The following is a 16255-nucleotide window of genomic DNA, read 5'->3' as shown; positions in this document are numbered from 1 at the left end:
GGAGCGTTTGGGGCTTCACCCTAATCCTCCTTGTGGCTTCCACATTCTAGTTGAGGACACTGAGGCTGGTGAGGTGACATGGCCCTTCTCCAAGGTGCAGTGTCCTGAGGATGTTGGATCTCAGCTGGGATCCAGCCCTCTACAGGGACCACATCATCTTCATCTTCCACGTGGACCTCAGCAGACCCGGGACCGGGACTTGGGTTCTATCTGGCCCCAGGCCACAGTCTGGCCTCCTCCACCCTCCCAGGGAGGCCTATGTCTGTCTGTCCTTTATCTGTTTGCCTTGCCCTCGGGGCTCTGGTCAGGACCTGGCCATGCTGGCCACTCCCGGCTCTCCTGGGGAGCGGGATGTCAGACTTGCCACACTGTCAGGCCATCGCCACCCCAGACTGCCTCAGCAACTGGCTGGCTGAATAATTCACGGGGCCTTCTTTACGTTTCCCTTCCTGGTTGCTGTTGGCCCTCAAAATCCCACCAACAGCCCCCTTCCAGGTCCAGCGGCCCTGGCCTCCGCCCCTGTCTCTAATTTGGCCACCAGAAAGCCGCTCCCTAAGCTGGGCCGTGCACTGGCTGTGAATTATTCAGGCTTCCTTTGGCTGGAGCCAGCGTAGATCCTGGGGCTGGAGGAGAGGGCCGTGGGGCTGTCCCCTTTGGAGGACACGTGGAAGAAGCACGTGTGAGAACAATTGGTCTGGGCCTCCATCTCCATCCAAGTCGAAACCCACAACCTGTTGGATCGGGAGTCATGGGCCAGCCGTAAGCCCTGGCCTGCTGTGAGTTCATTACCAGGCCCACATCGGCCAGAAGGGGATGGCATGGACCAGCCCAGGCTCCAAGAACACAGCTTTGGGGTCAGACAGCTCAGGGGGTAAATCTTGACCCACTTTTGCAGAATCACCTTGGGCAAGCCACTGTCTCATGTGCAAGATGTGGGCCATGCTGGCTGCCACCGCCCAGGGCTGCGGGGAGGGTCAGTGAGCTGGAGCATCCAACCTGCTGGCTGGGGGTCGGGGCTGTCCCTTATACCACACCGTGTGCCTTTCCCACTGACCTGACAACATCTTAATGAAGGGTGCCTGGTCTTATTTTTCTGGGTATCTCAATCAACAGTACTGAGGTGGGTTCTAGCAGATGCTTGTTGGACAGATGAATGAATGAGCGAGCAAGGGGGTGCTCTGGGGAGGTAGGATGGGCTGGTCCGTGAGGCGGGAGTCGCCCCTGATTGCTGGGAGTGTTCCCCTGGATCACAGCCCCCAGATACTCTGAGACCCTCTTCTCCCCTCATCATGCTGTAAAGATGCTTGCAGGAGTGGGTGGGGACCGTGGATGGTGGGGATGCCACTACTGCTGACAATCAGAACAGTCGGGGCAAGAAAATGGCCCAATCCCATGACTGGGGGTGGAGTGAGGCAGAGAGTGGAAACGGTCCACCCGCTGGCCTATCCCATCAGCTCCTCCAGGGCAGGGAATTAGGGCTCTGCCCTCTGTATTGTTGGCTCCTGGCATGGAGTAGAGGCACAATGGAATTTTCTGGAATGAACGAATACCCTGAATCCCTAGAGAATCAGGCAGTCTCAGGACCTCCCCCCGCCAACCCACAGACCCCTCAGTTGGCCTAGAGCTGGCCTCTGTGGCCCTTCTCCCTGGGCTTTGCCTCGGTTTCTCCATCAGAGAAATGGTTGCTTCTCTTCCCCTGCCTCCTTATCCAAACTGACTGGTCCTGGCCCCACTGCTGGAAGGGGACAGAGGTCTCGCTGCACTCAGGTTTCTGGGAATCCACGGTCTCCGTCCTGGTCACGGGGTACCACGGCCACACTGTGCAGCACTGATAAGCTATTTTGATGTTTTTTTGTTGCTTTCAGAAAGACGGCTCCCAAGATTCAGGGCCAGGTGGTGCTGGTCTTTTTTTGGAGGTGCTAATTAATAATTTAACTTCATGTAATGATAATTTTATCTTGTTGCAGTTTGTGGATTTATGATTATCTCATCCATCCGGTGCCTGGTGCTCGGTTCGGAGCGTGTCTCCTGCTGCCTGCCGGAATGTGCTGCCGGGGAGCATTTCCCCATGGGAGAGGGACCCGGGAGGGAGATGGCGTGGAAGGAGGGTCTCCCTGACACATCGTCTCAGAGGGCTCTTGGACCGTTGGGATGCGTGGCTTGCTAGAATCTCCTGAGGGCTCTTTTGTGTAGGAACAGGAGGCTGGGGCCGGTGACCTTTCAGCTCAGGACATCTTGGAATCTGTGGCCATGGCCTTAGGAGCCTGGTATTACAGATTGTCACAGCAAGAAGAGCCCCAAGAGAATGTTATAGTGGGCCCAACTCTTGCTTCACAGATAGGGAAACTGGGGCTAGACATAAAGAGGGACCAACGTAGCCAGTCATAGAACTCGTTTTGAACCTAGGTCTTCCCTTCACAGCTCAGCCAATTTTCTCTCCCATGTAAACCTCTCTACCTGAGCCACCAAGCAGAGCCACCAAGCCTGGAACGAAGAGAATGGGCATGTGGTGGGAGGTGACCCAGGAGCCCAGGGCTGGGCCCTCAGAGGAGCTCACTAGCTGCCTCTCTAGCTGGAAGTCCAGAGCCACTACGCTCAAAGGGACTGGGCAGGGGCCGGATGTCCCTCCTAAATGTTCACGACCCCTTTTCCAGCATCATGTGCTCTTTATCAGGCAGGTGACTTTGTCCCCGAAGTGGATGCGATCTAATTACAGTCGACTGACTCGGAAGAGGCAGTGGGGCTAGAACCCGAGAAAGGAGCATCTGCTTGAGCTGAAGAGATGGAGGAAGAATATTCCAGAAAGGGGAAAATTGAAAGAGGAAATTCCGGGCTTCACACTGAGGTCTTGGGAGGCAGCGGTGGGACAGGGGAGGAGGGCCACTCTCTTCCTGGAGGGCCACCTCACTCTTGCCTTTGGCCTCCGAAAGATCTGAGCCAGGGTGGCCGAGGCCACTTAGGCCAGACCCTTGGCCTCTAGGTCCTTCCCTTGCTCTCCTGCCTCTTCTGTCTGCTGGGCAGAACCATGGAGCAGGGACAGGCCTCTGGGCTCCTCTCCTGGCCCACCTGGCCTCTCCCTCCACTTGAAGCTGGGCTGTTGACCAGGCTCTGGGTTGGCCTTCGTCCATGCTAATGAGATGCTAATGTTGAAGACCAGATTTGCTATGGCATCTGAGTGTTTGGGGACTCTCTTGACAGCCCGAGAAGCCCTCCGGCCAGTCTGGGCAGCTTGAGATCCAAGTCAAGATGTTCCCCCAGCAGTTGCGCCTGTCACTTCTCATTACTGCCGATCCCTCGCCACCTGCCGGGGGGCCGCAGGGCACAACTGGCCATGTTCTGCCTGGAGTCCCCAGGGAGGCTGCTGCCTGGTCTGGCAGGGTCCCCAGGTACTCGGCAAGCTTGCCTATCCTGGGTCCCCTTTGCTAGAACTTGGACTGGAGGACCTCACAAGGATCCCTTGTGCTCAAAATAATGAGTCAACTTTTTTTTGGGGGGGGGGTTATTTTGACTTCTCCCACCCAAGGCCTGTGACAGCTCATGTTCAGGCAAATCTTAAAGGTGGCACAAGCTTTCTCCCCTGAAATACCTGGAATTCAAGAGCCTCAGAAGGTCAGAGCCCCATAGTTCTTGGTAATCAAAAAATGCAAAGTTTTTTCTTAATGATTAATTTTTCATTTGCCTTAAAAATTGTACAAATAAGATGTGCAAACTAAAAAAAAAATGTTTAGATGTCAAAAACCTTACTATAAAAAAAAAATCACACTCTTTCTCCACCCTTCCTACATCCACTCTTGCTCTCAGGACAACATACTTTTAACTGTTTGAGCCGCTTTTCTTGCTTTTTGCCTTCCTGTTTCTAAATTATATGCCTGTGCTGCTAATTGTGGCTTTATCAGTGTTAGACACTATTTACTAACTTTCTGCTTAGGGTAGATGAAGATTTTGCTGCTACTCACACCATTTCTGTCCCTTACTTCTTATACGGTCATATTACAATTTTCAGCCAAATCTAAAGCAGTATCATGAGTGTGTAAATGTGGCTCACACAGAATGGAGGCTGTATAATATTTTCTTTCTCAAACATTTTGTCCCCTTTGGGACCTACATTTTAGTCCTTCCTACGAGACAGTTCATGCTCTTCAGACATCCATTCTGTTCCCCGCCATTTATCAGCTTCCTTTCTGGTTAGACAGGATGTATACAAATTGATCAGCCTCTCTCTCTCTCGCTCTCTCGCTCTCTCTCTCTCTCGTTTTTGTTTGTTTGTTTGTTTTTTGGTACTGGGGATTGAACCCAGTGGCACTTACCCACTGAGCCACACATCCCCAGACATGTTTTATATTTTGTTTAGAAACAGGGTCTCACTGAGTTGCTTAGGGCCTCGCTAAGTGACCGAGGCTGGATTTGAACTCTCGATCCTTCTGCCTTAGCCTCCTGCTGGGATTGTAGGCATGAACCACCAGGCACAGCTTGAACAATCTCTTTAGGTTAAGGCAGTTAGGAGTCTGTGTCCCTCTTCCTTCTCTTTCCCCTAGTGAGTCAGTTCAGAGGACCTGTGACAGGTTCCATGCTGTGCAAATACAAGAGAAAGCATTGCCTCATTATCAGAATGCAGTATGCGTGAGAGATAAACATTGGTTCTCTATTGTATCTATCTAGCATTAACCACCCCAGTTAAGACTTCCAGAACTAATAATGGCATTTTCAATTGCCTCATTTTCTTTTTTTTTTATTTTTAATTTTTTTTTAAGAGAGAGAGAGAGAATTTTTTAATATTTATTTTTTAGTTTTCGGCGGACACAACATCTTTGTTTGTATGTGGTGCTGAGGATCGAACCCAGACCGCATGCATGCCAGGCGAGCGCACTACCGCTTGAGCCACATCCCCAGCCCTCAATTGCCTCATTTTCTTAAACTTTTTCTGAATGTTGCATCAGATCTGCCAGACCATAATTACTAGGACTCATAATTATTTTTTTTTTTTGTTTCCATCACATCATCTATCCATCATTCTTCCTTTCCTGGACTCTGCACCTCTTGGAGCCTCAAGTTTTTTGTTTCAACCTGGCCTGTTACTCTCTCTGCTGCTGCAAATCCATGGCCCTGAGCCCTTCCCAGGCTAGTCTCCTCTGTTGACTCCTCTGCTCTACTTTTGTGGTTTACCTTTCATTTTTGCTGGAGCATATCCTCTGATAGCTTCCTAAGTAAAGGTACTTGTGAAGTAAATTCTGTTTTTTTTTTTTTTTTTTTTGTGGTGATAGGGATTGAACCCAGGGCCTTAGGCATGTAAGGCAAGCACTCTACTAAGCTATATCCCCAGCCCAAATTCTGAAATTTTACATGTCTAAAAAAAAAATTATGTTTTAAACTTATGTCTCAATTGTATATCTTGGTCTAGAATTCTGTATTGAAAATAATACCCCCCCACACACACACAGCAAACTTAAAAGGCATTGCTTCAGTGTTATCTAGTATCCACTGTTGCTGTTGAGAAGTCTTACAACTGTGTTTCTTTGTATAAAACCTGTTTTTAATCTTTGGAAGCTCTTTTTTTTTTTTAACCCCAGAATCATTTCTTTGTCCAGGTATTCTGAAATTTAAAAAAAAAAAATGTCTTGGAATATATTTTATTGTTCTGGGCCTTTGGTAGGCCCTTTCATCTGAGGGTTCCCATCTTTTAGTGTGAGGACATTTTTTCAAATTCTTTCTTTGATAAAATCCCTTCCTCCTATTTGCTCTGTTAACTGGGTCCTAGATCCTGGGTTGATATTCACATGAGTTAATTTAGCTACAATTATGGACAATAAGGCCACAGAACAAATCAGCCTGAAACTCAGTGGCTTAAAACATGATTTCTCCTTTCGGGGGGGTCTGTGATTGACTGAGGTCACTGAGTCACGCTGACCTCTGCTGGGTTTCTGTGCTAGTGCTGTCTGGGTTTACCATGCATCCTTGAATAGATGAGGGGTTGGTTGATCTAGGATGAGCTGAGCTGGGGGTACAGTTCTGCTGTGTATATATTGTTTCATCCTCAAGGGATCAGTAGCTCACGTGAGACCCAGGCTCTGCTCATGGAGAGGGCAGAGAAGCAAGAGCAAATGCCAATCATGCAACAGCATTCCAAGGCCTTGGTCAATTCCATCCTTCAACGTCCCATGACCCAAAGGTAATCAGATGGCAGAATCAAAGTTGAGGAGCTTCTCCGGTGGGAGGAGCTGCCCAGAGAGACAGCAAAAGACTTGGTATTGGGATGAGTAAATAACCAGGGAAATGGATTTCGTTTAGCACAATTCTTTAAGTCATATATAGATATATTTTCTTATCTTTTCCATGTCTCTGCCATTTCAGATTACTTTCTGAAAGATTTATTTGACATTATTTTACAATATTTATTGTATATTTCATCTCAAATTTTTGTCTTTGATTATATAGAGCCCTTTCTTACCCCTAAGTTTTCCTTTTTCATAGCATCCTATTCTTGTTTTGTGAATGCAATGTTTTTCCTGTCTCTTTTAGAAAATGTATTAGAGTTTTTCTGTAAGTCACAACCCCTTTTCCAGCATCCTGTTCTCCTGTTTCTCCCCCTGGATGCTCCACCTGCCTTAGTTGAACTTGATCTCTGTCTTGGTGTCATTGCATATAGCATGGTACAGAGAGAGGGTGGACCTAGAGAGCACCTAGGTTCATGGCTCAGTTCTCTGGTTTACTAATAATATGACTGGGTTTGGGCTTAGTGTCTTTCCCCCTCCAGGTGTTCATCTGTAAAATGGGACAGAGTGGTAACCTATGTCACAGAATTGTTTGAAGGATGAGAAGATTTACCACATGGATGGCACCTGGAAGCGTCCCCAGCACATGGTCAGTAGACTTAGTTACTCGTTTGCCAGGTCAAAATCTCTTTTCAAATAGACATGCAGCACTGAAAAGCTGATTGGAAATGTGTGTTCTATGGTGAAGCTTGTGGAAAGGGGGGGCCCCAGGGTAGAACATTGGGCAGCCACCTGCTCCTGCAACTGAGGACCATGTTGACATTTTAAGCCTCCACCCCGTACAGTGATTCCCCCTAGAGAGAAGTGCTGTGACTCAGGCGGCCTAGGTAGGGCTCCCACTGGTTCCAGGTGCTACTCTCACCTCCCTGCACCAATGCCTTCCAGGTCCAAGTCGCTGAGAGGTTTGCTATTATGATGGGGGGCCCTAGGAGAGAAAGAAGGTAGAGACATCTTTAGGAGTCAGGACGGTGTTTTCACATTCTTTCAGCCGCAGAACCTCTAGGGTAAAGTCAGTCTTCCCTGACAGCCAGCCTGTAGCACACAGGAAAGCAGGGCTGGGGCCCCGAGACCCTACCAGCCTCCCTCTCAGACATTGGCTGACTGAATTCAGTTTGAAAACCACTGAGATGCAACCATCGATGCCCTCGCTTTCCAGAGGAGAAGGTCCAGATGAAGAGAGGGGAGTTTCTGGAATGTGACCTCTGACCCCCCAGTTTAAATTCCTCCTACTTTGTGGCTTCTGAGAAGAAGGCGTGGTGGCCGATCTCCACTGCTCTCCAAAAGTTAAGGAAGAAGTTTCAACCTCCTTCCTGAAACTCCTCTGGGTTCCATTTCCTCTGGTTCTATCTTGACATTCTATTTCCATCTGGCCACCTCTGGGGATAATAACAAGGGGCACCTAATTGCTACCTGCTGGGTAAAGTAGCTGTAGCTTTTATTTGTCCTAAAATGTTCCCTTCCCATCATTTGGTCCTGCCAGCCTCTGTGACCTAAGATCTTGCTAGCCCCCTTTAGGATGCCAGCGTCTTAGGCGGCAGAGTGGCAGAGACTCCTCTCCTTACCCACACCTCCCACTTTTAAACAGACCACCAGTTTGGAGGATACTCCCATCCTCCCATTCCTCTCTCACCAGGACAAAATTCTGCCTTCCTTCAAGATAGAATTGGTGGCACAAATGTCGGCTTTTTGAAGCTGAGTTAAGTTCCTTGATCCCTTGTGCCTCATTCACTCATCTGCAAAATGGGTCGCATGGGGCCCCCCACTGGGCTCTGGGGAAGAACAAGTATGCTGATCTAGGAGTTGGAAAAGCACAGGGCACTCGCACACAATGACTCCATCAATGTTAGCTGTTATTACTACGTGTTCATCTATTGTAAAAATGTCCCATTCTGTCTTTTGGTGTATGTCTAATTTCTTTGCTGGATGGGTGGGTCTCAGCCCTGACTGCGCATTAGGGTCACCTGAAGGGTTTTTAAAAACGCGGAATGCCTGAGTCCCACTCCAGATCAACCAACTATGAATCTCAGGGGATGCGGCCCAGGCACTGGGATTTTAAGAGCATCCCGGGCTCTGGATTCTAACAGATAATCAGGATTGAGCAAGCTGAGCTGGACCAGGAGCTGCTTGGGAGCAAAGCTTAGATGCTGCTCATTTTTATACCAAGTGTAGAGCCAAGCAGCCATAACTGTTCCATTGATGAATAAACTAACAAGGTCTTCACCGAGACCAGACCTGGGCCCAAAAGGAGTTCTGGAAAGCCTGGGGGTGGGGCTTTGCACCTAGGGCTTGGGATACATGTTTAAGAATAGCCAGTTATTCACAAAGAGTTCTCATTAGACCTCACTGCAATCCCACCTTTGGTACTATTTTTACTCTATTAGCCCATTGGAGAGATGAAGAAACTGAGGCCCAGAGACACTGGGACTACCCAACTTCTTCCAGCCAGACAGCTGCAGAGTCAGGCCATGCACCGGTATCTCCAGATACTTGGTCCCACATTTAGTCAGATTCTTTGGAATAAATCTCTGAGCTACCCAGGCTGACTTCCCTGAGTGAGGTCATGCAGAGGGGAGGTAGAGGAGGACTGAGCCCCAATGAGAGGTTGACTTAAGACCCCAGCTCCTCTTGGGAAAACGTGGCAGAGGCCTGGGATGGGATTCCTGTGTGTGTGCGCGCATGCGTGTGCCGCTGTGAGTGTGACCCCCTTGGGTGTCTTGCTGCCTGTCTGTGTGCGTGTGGCGGAGCCTGTGAGCCTGGGGGCAATTCTCGTTGTGTGTGCGGCTCCCTGTGCTGTGCTGTGTTGCTGTGCTGGCCGTGACCACGTGCATGCTGTGACTTTGGAGGCTCCTGGGTGGCTCAAAGCCTGATCCTCCTGCCATCAGGAGGCCCCCTGGGGCTGTGTGTCCAGGGATCTAGGGGCTCTTTGTCCTCTGGAGGGGCACAGGGAGGACGCCCTCCCCAGGCCTGGGCCTCCCTTCTCAGTCCAGCACCCTGTGCCTTAACCCCCCCACCCAGCCCGCTGCCCCCACCACAGTGGCTTCTTGCCAGAGGAGAGGAGGCCGGCAGCTGTGAAGGAGGCTGCTCCCTGGCCGCCTACGGCCTGTGGGCTTCCAGTCTGCCAGGCTTGCTTCTGCAGGGAATTTCCCTGGGCGCCTTTACTCCCGACTGTGTGCTAATTGCTTAGTCTCCAGCTTCTCCGTCCTCCTCAGAACTGAGGGACAGGGTCACCTTGTCACCATTTACCCCAGTCTAAAGAGGAGGAGGGAGAGGCAGCTGAGGCCGGGGGGAGCAGGCTGAAGAGGTGCCCAGGGCAGGGCTGTGGCCACTGCAATGAGGACCCTCAGCACGAGAGGATGAAAGACCCAAATCTGGCCCTCACCGCTCCCCGGCTTCCTGCACCCCTGCTATGATGTGCCTCCTGACCCTAGCCCACTCCCACCCAGACACACACACACAGGCCTAAGGAGGGCGGGTCTGCCCAAATCATCGACTGAAACCTCCCAAACTGTGAGACAAAATAAACCATTTTAAAGTCGATTCTCTCAGATGTTTGTTACAGTAACGGAAAGCTGACTAAGACAGGACTCATTTCTGGGTTGGAGGCTGTTGGAAAGGGATGATGGATCTGGTGGCCCAGAGACTTGTAGATGGAACAAGCCTATTTGCATGAGGGAGGAGCCTTTTCCAGGGAAGAGGATAAGGTGAGGGGTGATGGTCCAGAGGGGCAGAGACTCACCTGCTTGGGACAGAGAGTAGCTTAAGAGAGCCAAGCTCCTGCCCTCATTTTTCTCTTATCAGTGGGTCACAGCACTGTGTCCCTGTCTATAGTGAGACTCCTTTCCCCCAATTCTTCCTCACACCTGCCTGCGGCTCGCCTCTTTAGGCCTGTATCCATGGGTCCAGTGGCTTCCTACAGCATCCGTGGTAGTTCTCTTATGGTGCTGAGGATGAACCGAGGCCCAAGACAGGGATTCTTTCTTTCAAAGGTACAAGAATCATTTATCCTTTTCTGACTCCATGACCTTGATGCTGTGTGACTCTGGGTGCTTCATTGCTGCCTTCTTTATTTTGATTTCTGTACTTGAAGACTTGGCAGGCACCCCATGATCCACTGAAGCGGATCACAGTGGGGGTCCCGTGTCTTCCTGTGCAGGGACCCAGCACTTGGATCGTCCAGCTTCATCATAAAGGAACCTCTTCCAAAGGAGGCTCAGGGAACAACAGAAGCCCTGGCGGAGATGCGGTAGAGGGAATTGTGGCAGAGGGAGGTGGCCACTTCCCCATCGCCACCTCCAAGGCTAAGCCAGATGGTCAGTGCTGGCAGCTTCCCGGTGACTGAGACAGAACTTCCCAGGAGTGGAGGGCCGGCCAGTGTCCACCAGACTGTGAGTTCCTGAGGGCACGTGTGGGTCATCCTCCTGTCCTTCAGCTCAGAGAGGATGCTCAGGGCACGCTCACTCAAGAAACCAATAAGCAGATGGAGAAGAGGGGGCCAGGCTGGCTAGATAGCAAATGGCAGAAAAAAGGGGTCTCGGATGTTGGGCCACGTGTGGGGAAGGAGAGGGGCTGGGGGGGAATGGCAAGTTAGGATAATGCCACGGGGACAAGCCCCAGGTCTCATTTCTCATTCATGCCCTGTGTCTGTGCAGATTGGAGGGAGAGTGCTCCCTGAAGCCACCCAAGCACAGAGGCCCGTGAGCACTCTTAGTCCCTGAGTTAGGGAGAAGAGAACTTTGAGGGTCTTCCACATATATAGCCAGCCAGGGATGCTTTCCTTACACCTCATTGGCCAGAACTAGTCACATGGTTACTTTTGCTCGGAATCTTATTGGCCAGAATTAATCACATGGCACCAGCAGGAAAAACAGGAAATGCAGTCCTGCCATGTGACTAGAAGACAGAGGGATTGAAACTCTTAACGAATAGTGGGAGCTATTGAAGACTTGGCCATGGAGAGCTGGAAGGGAAGGGGGCAGCTCACATTCTAGATCTTGACTGACCCGTATTCCAAGCCTGGGTATTGCACTCCTCTAAGATTGGAAGTCACAAGTAGGTGTGGTGGTGCACACCTGTAACCGGAGTAAGTCAGGAGGCCGAGGCCAGAAGATTGTTAAGTTCAAAGCCAGCCTCAGCAACTCACCGAATCCCTGAGCAACTTGTCTCAAAATTAAAAAATAATAATAATAATAAAAAGAGCTGGGGATGTGGCTCAGTGATTAAGTGTCCCTGGGTTCAATCCCCAGCACAAATAAATAAATAAGTAAAAGAAAAGGAAGAGGAGTGGACATCAATAAATGTGACTGGGACAATGCATTATCTAGAAAGGAAAAAGAGCACCAATCAGATATTTAGCCCACATACCACATTCAACATAAATTCCAGGAGAATTGAAAGTAAAACTTTAAAAAATCCCACAAGATTCTAAGTCATAAATTGGCCCTGGGAGCTAATGGGGAAAGGCAGGCTCTGTGTAAATTGAGCAGTGGTTATGTGCCAAGATCTGCCGAGCACTGGTAATATGAGATGGATACAGCTCCTGCCCCGATGGAGTTGACAATTAGATGAGAAACGCTGGAGTATGAGATGGCGCGAGGATCTGGTATGCTAGATCCAAGCTGGAAATCGGCCGAGAAGAGAAGAGACAGGAGGGTCTGCAGATGTGCTTGGTGGTTGCTCTATTTCCTCCAGCTGTCTGTAGGCTCAGGCTGCCCATGCATAGCTACAGGCCAGGAGAATTTCCTGGTTTCTTGTTCCTGGCTCTATCTCTGCCCACAAGCCAAGATCAGGAACTTTTGCAAATGGAGCCACTCCTGGGGAGAACCAAAACTCACTCCAAAGAATTAAAAACACACTGATGATACCTCAGTAAGTTGCATGCTTTTATTAAAGGGACTGCTTTATTTTGATGACATCTTTATGGGCTTTTTCCTAATGACAGCGCTAACTCGTTCTGAGCTTCCTGATCCAGTCAGTAACAGACCAAGAGGAAAGATGCAGGCTGGGAAACCGGCAGGGAGACCACCAAGAAGAAGAGGAAGATCAGACCTTCCTTTGGGCAACAAACGTTTACTTTTCAATCATTTGGAGAAAAATTCCTCTCTCACCAAATTCAGATTGTTGTTGCAATTTGGCTTGAATTAGGAAAATCAAAGGGCTTGGAACAGTAAAACTTGATTTCATACCAAATGCAGCAGTGTCAGGAGAAGCCTCACCACTGAATCCCGCATGTCTTCAGAGGTGCTCGCCAGTACCCTCCAGCGGTGTAGATTGACTCGTGAGCTGCAACTTCACTGAAGAACTGTGGTATCCGTGGTGAAATCCTTCTGTGGCTCCACTTGCCACAGAAGAGAATCCCACCTTCTCAATGTGGATTCAAAGACCCTTCTGAGGCCCCAGGTGGAGCGCAGGGGTAGAGCACACTTGCCTAGCATGTGCAAGGCCCTGGGTTTGCTCCCCCGTTCTTCGATCAATACAAGGATCTTCTGATATCACCCTGCTGTGCTCTCTAGCTAGCTTCCCCTGACCTTTGACTTCCACCCGCACTCCACACTGCACTTCTAGGCTGCATTTCTTACATTTACCCAAACATACCGGTGCCTTGGTATGTGCAACTCCCTCAGCCCAGGGAGCCCACCCAGTCTCTGACTTGAAACATTCATCCTCTTCCTGTGACCTTGGCTCAAGCATCTCCTACTGATCTGTGTACATTGAGCAGCGGTTATGTGCCAAGATCTGCTGAGCATCCCTGTGTGGCCTTCTTTCAGCCTCTACCCTCCCTCGTAGAAACTTCTCTCACAGTCTTTATCACTCCAACTGACAGGTATGTCTGTGCATGTCTCTCCAACTGAGCTGTAGAGTCCTCGGGCGCCACGATGGCTCTTATTTCTCTTTATATCTATTGCACTCAGTGTAAGACCTACCACACAGCAGGGGCTCAGGATGTTTCAATAATGCATTGAGTGAATGAGTCAATGAGTTGGAAGGACTCTGACGGGCTTCCTAGTGGAAATTCCCATTCAAAACAAGAATTCCCTCCCCGGTGGGGTTAGTAAACCAGGGTCTGCAGGCCAAAGCTGGTCAGGTGCCTGCTTGCGTAAAGAGTTTTATGGGAACATGGCTGTAACCGTGTCTCCACGTGTTGCATGGAACTATCTCTGCACAGCAGCAGCCAAGTTGAACAGTTGGGACCCAGGGCCCTCAAAGCCATTTCTGGTCCTTTACAGAAGAGTTTGCCTGCTGCTGCTCTGTAGCATGGGCTTTTTATCTTTTTTTGGTTCAGGGACCCCTTTGAGAATTTGATAAAAGCTTTGATATTGGATATCTGCACATACACAGGACATCTTGCATCCAATTTCATGCAGATCAATGACTCCTTGAAGCCCATTCATCAATCCCCTAGGGATCCATGGTCACTGTGTTAAAAAATCCTGTTGCCCAAGGCTGAAGGGAGATAGGGATGGAGTGTGGCCCCAAAGGTGGCTGAGGGATCAGGTCAGAGTGTAAAAATCATATCCCTTAAAAATCAAAACTTATTAAAAAAAAGAGTGCAGTGATGTGACCCGAAGCCTCCCCCATATAGAGTTGACTACCTTTCATGTCATAATTTGAGTGTACGTGTTCCTCCAAAATTAATGTTGGGACTCAAACCCCAATGTGAAAGTATTAAGAGGGGGGGCCTTTAAATGAAATTATTAAATTTATTATTTAATAATCATTCATATTTAAATATCATATTCATTTATAATGAAATACTATTATGTAATAATTATTTATTATTCAATTTCATTTAAATCATGAAGGGTGGAGCCACCAGGAAAGAGATTCATGACCTTATCAAAGGGCTGGAGGGTACTAGCGAGCACCTCTGAGGACATGCGGGATACAGTGGTAAGGCTCCTCCTTGGAAGCAGAGAGAACCAGCCCTCACCAGACATGGAACCTGCCGGCACTTTGATCCTGAACTTCCCAGCCTCCAGAATTGATGGAAGCCGTCCTGTAGGATTATCTAGTCTCGAGTGTTCTGTTATAGCAGCAGGAATAGACTAAGACACTGCAGAAGGTATCTCCCGTCCTGGGGATATGCTTCTGTGCATCACGTCCTGCTCAGGATGGGGACGCCATCCATCCTCATGTTCACCTGACCCTGTACCGCGAACCTGGCCATCCTCCTGCAGGCTGAGGCCATGTGGTCCAGTGGGCATAAGCCCATGTCCTCATCTGGCGTGGAGTGGCCAGGAGAGAGCAGAAGGCAGGGGAGAGTGTGCCTGCCTGGAGCTTCCAAAGGAGAGGCACGAAGGGGCGGGAGAAGGGAAGAGGAGCCAGGGCCATGATAATCCGTCAACCCAGTTTGCTTTCTTAAAAACAAGGGGCGGGCGGAGAATGCATGTGTCTGCGAGCTAATGAAGTCATGAGCAATGGGAGGCGTGAGGCCTCTGGGAAGCAAATTGTGGGCCAAACGAGCTCATTTTTTAGCAGAATTATTAAATTAGCAGATGAAGGAAACACATTAGACATTATGAATCTTGCTTTTAGCAGAGCCCTTGATAGAGGGCTGCACAAATGCTGGTTCAATTCATCCCATTTGGGGTTGGAGGGAAGCTGGAATCACTGGGATCCCCAGCAGAGGGCCAGCGCTCCCCGGGGGAGGGGGCGCATGGGATGAATGGTGTTTAGGGGACATCAGGGCCAGGCCCTGTCTTGGGGGCCTTATTCAGTCCTCACAGCCCTTGGCAAAAAAGAGGTTATTGTCCTCATTTCAGGGGCTGAAGTGCCTTGCCTCTGGTCAAATGGAGTGGGCAGTGAGGCTTGTGGGGGGACTGCAGGCCTTGGTCTAAACCTGGGGCTCCTTCCTTGAGGGAAAGAGAGACTTCCTAGCTGGGAGCTCTGTTATAGCAGCAGGAATAGACTAAGACGGTGCAGAAGGTATCTCCCGTCCTGGGGATGTGCTTCTGTGCATCACGTCCTGCGCAGGATGGGGATTTGTGTAAATTGTGGGACCAGAGAGAGATGCGGGTGAGAGCTGGAGTCAAGCAAGGTGGGCTGGAGTCCTCAAGTAGGGCTTGGTCAAAGGATGGGAGGGGAGGCAGGGGAGTAGCAGGGTTGATTGTAATTGCTGTGTTTTAGGAGGTTCTAAAGAATGGGCAGATGCTCAGGGAAGGAAGTGAATGGATTCCATGCCACGGGGATGGTGGAGGGAACTAACAGGGATGTGCTTCTTGTTCACGTATTCAGAGTCCTGTTCCAGAAGAAGCCCGAAACTGCTGTGGCCTTGGGAGGTTGATCGAGGTCAGCCAAGGACTTCCAAGGTGGAAGAGAGAGCCCTCTAATAGCGAGAGAGTGTCCACACTCCTCTGTCCCCCTACAGGCCTCTGTCTTCTGAAGGCAGGCGTGAGGAAGCGCACCCCACAGCAGAGCTTCCCAGAGAGCCTGCATGTATTCCAGAGCTGAGTGCAAGGTCGCCTCTGAACTCTGAGATCTGCTAATAACAGGTGGATGACCCCTAGAGACAGCCCCTAGCCTGATCATTGTTCCCAGGCAGCAGATGTGGGTTGTGGGGAGGGGACAGACAGGCTCCCCAAGTCCTCCTGGCACAGGAATGGGGGAGTTGCTTCCAGAGAATCTTCTCCAGCAGTGAGATCCAGACCCATCCAAACTAGGAAAGAAGAGGGAGAGAACGGAAAAGGGTGACCGAGAAAGGATGATGGTTAATCCAGTTACTAGCCTTTCCTGAGGTCCTACTGTGTGCCCAAATCCAAGACAGACCAGAAATGACCAACCTCCTGTGGGAGGCTGGTTATGCAGTTGGAAAGGTGGCTCAGACAAGCTGGACGGAGCCAAGGGCCCCCAAAGAGGGCAGACAAGGTGATGGGCTTGCTCAGAGCCATGGACCACCTGTACTGGGACATGTCTGCATGCATCCCTGAGACAGTGGCCTTCATAGCACAGCAGAAGGCTTGCTGGAGGACGGGCATGGCAGGTATGGTGAG

The sequence above is a fragment of the Marmota flaviventris genome, chromosome 17 (assembly GCF_047511675.1).
Source record: "Marmota flaviventris isolate mMarFla1 chromosome 17, mMarFla1.hap1, whole genome shotgun sequence".
Lineage (NCBI taxonomy): Eukaryota > Metazoa > Chordata > Mammalia > Rodentia > Sciuridae > Marmota > Marmota flaviventris.
The sequence above is the reverse complement of the archived record's forward strand: the minus strand, read 5'-3'. Positions refer to the sequence as shown.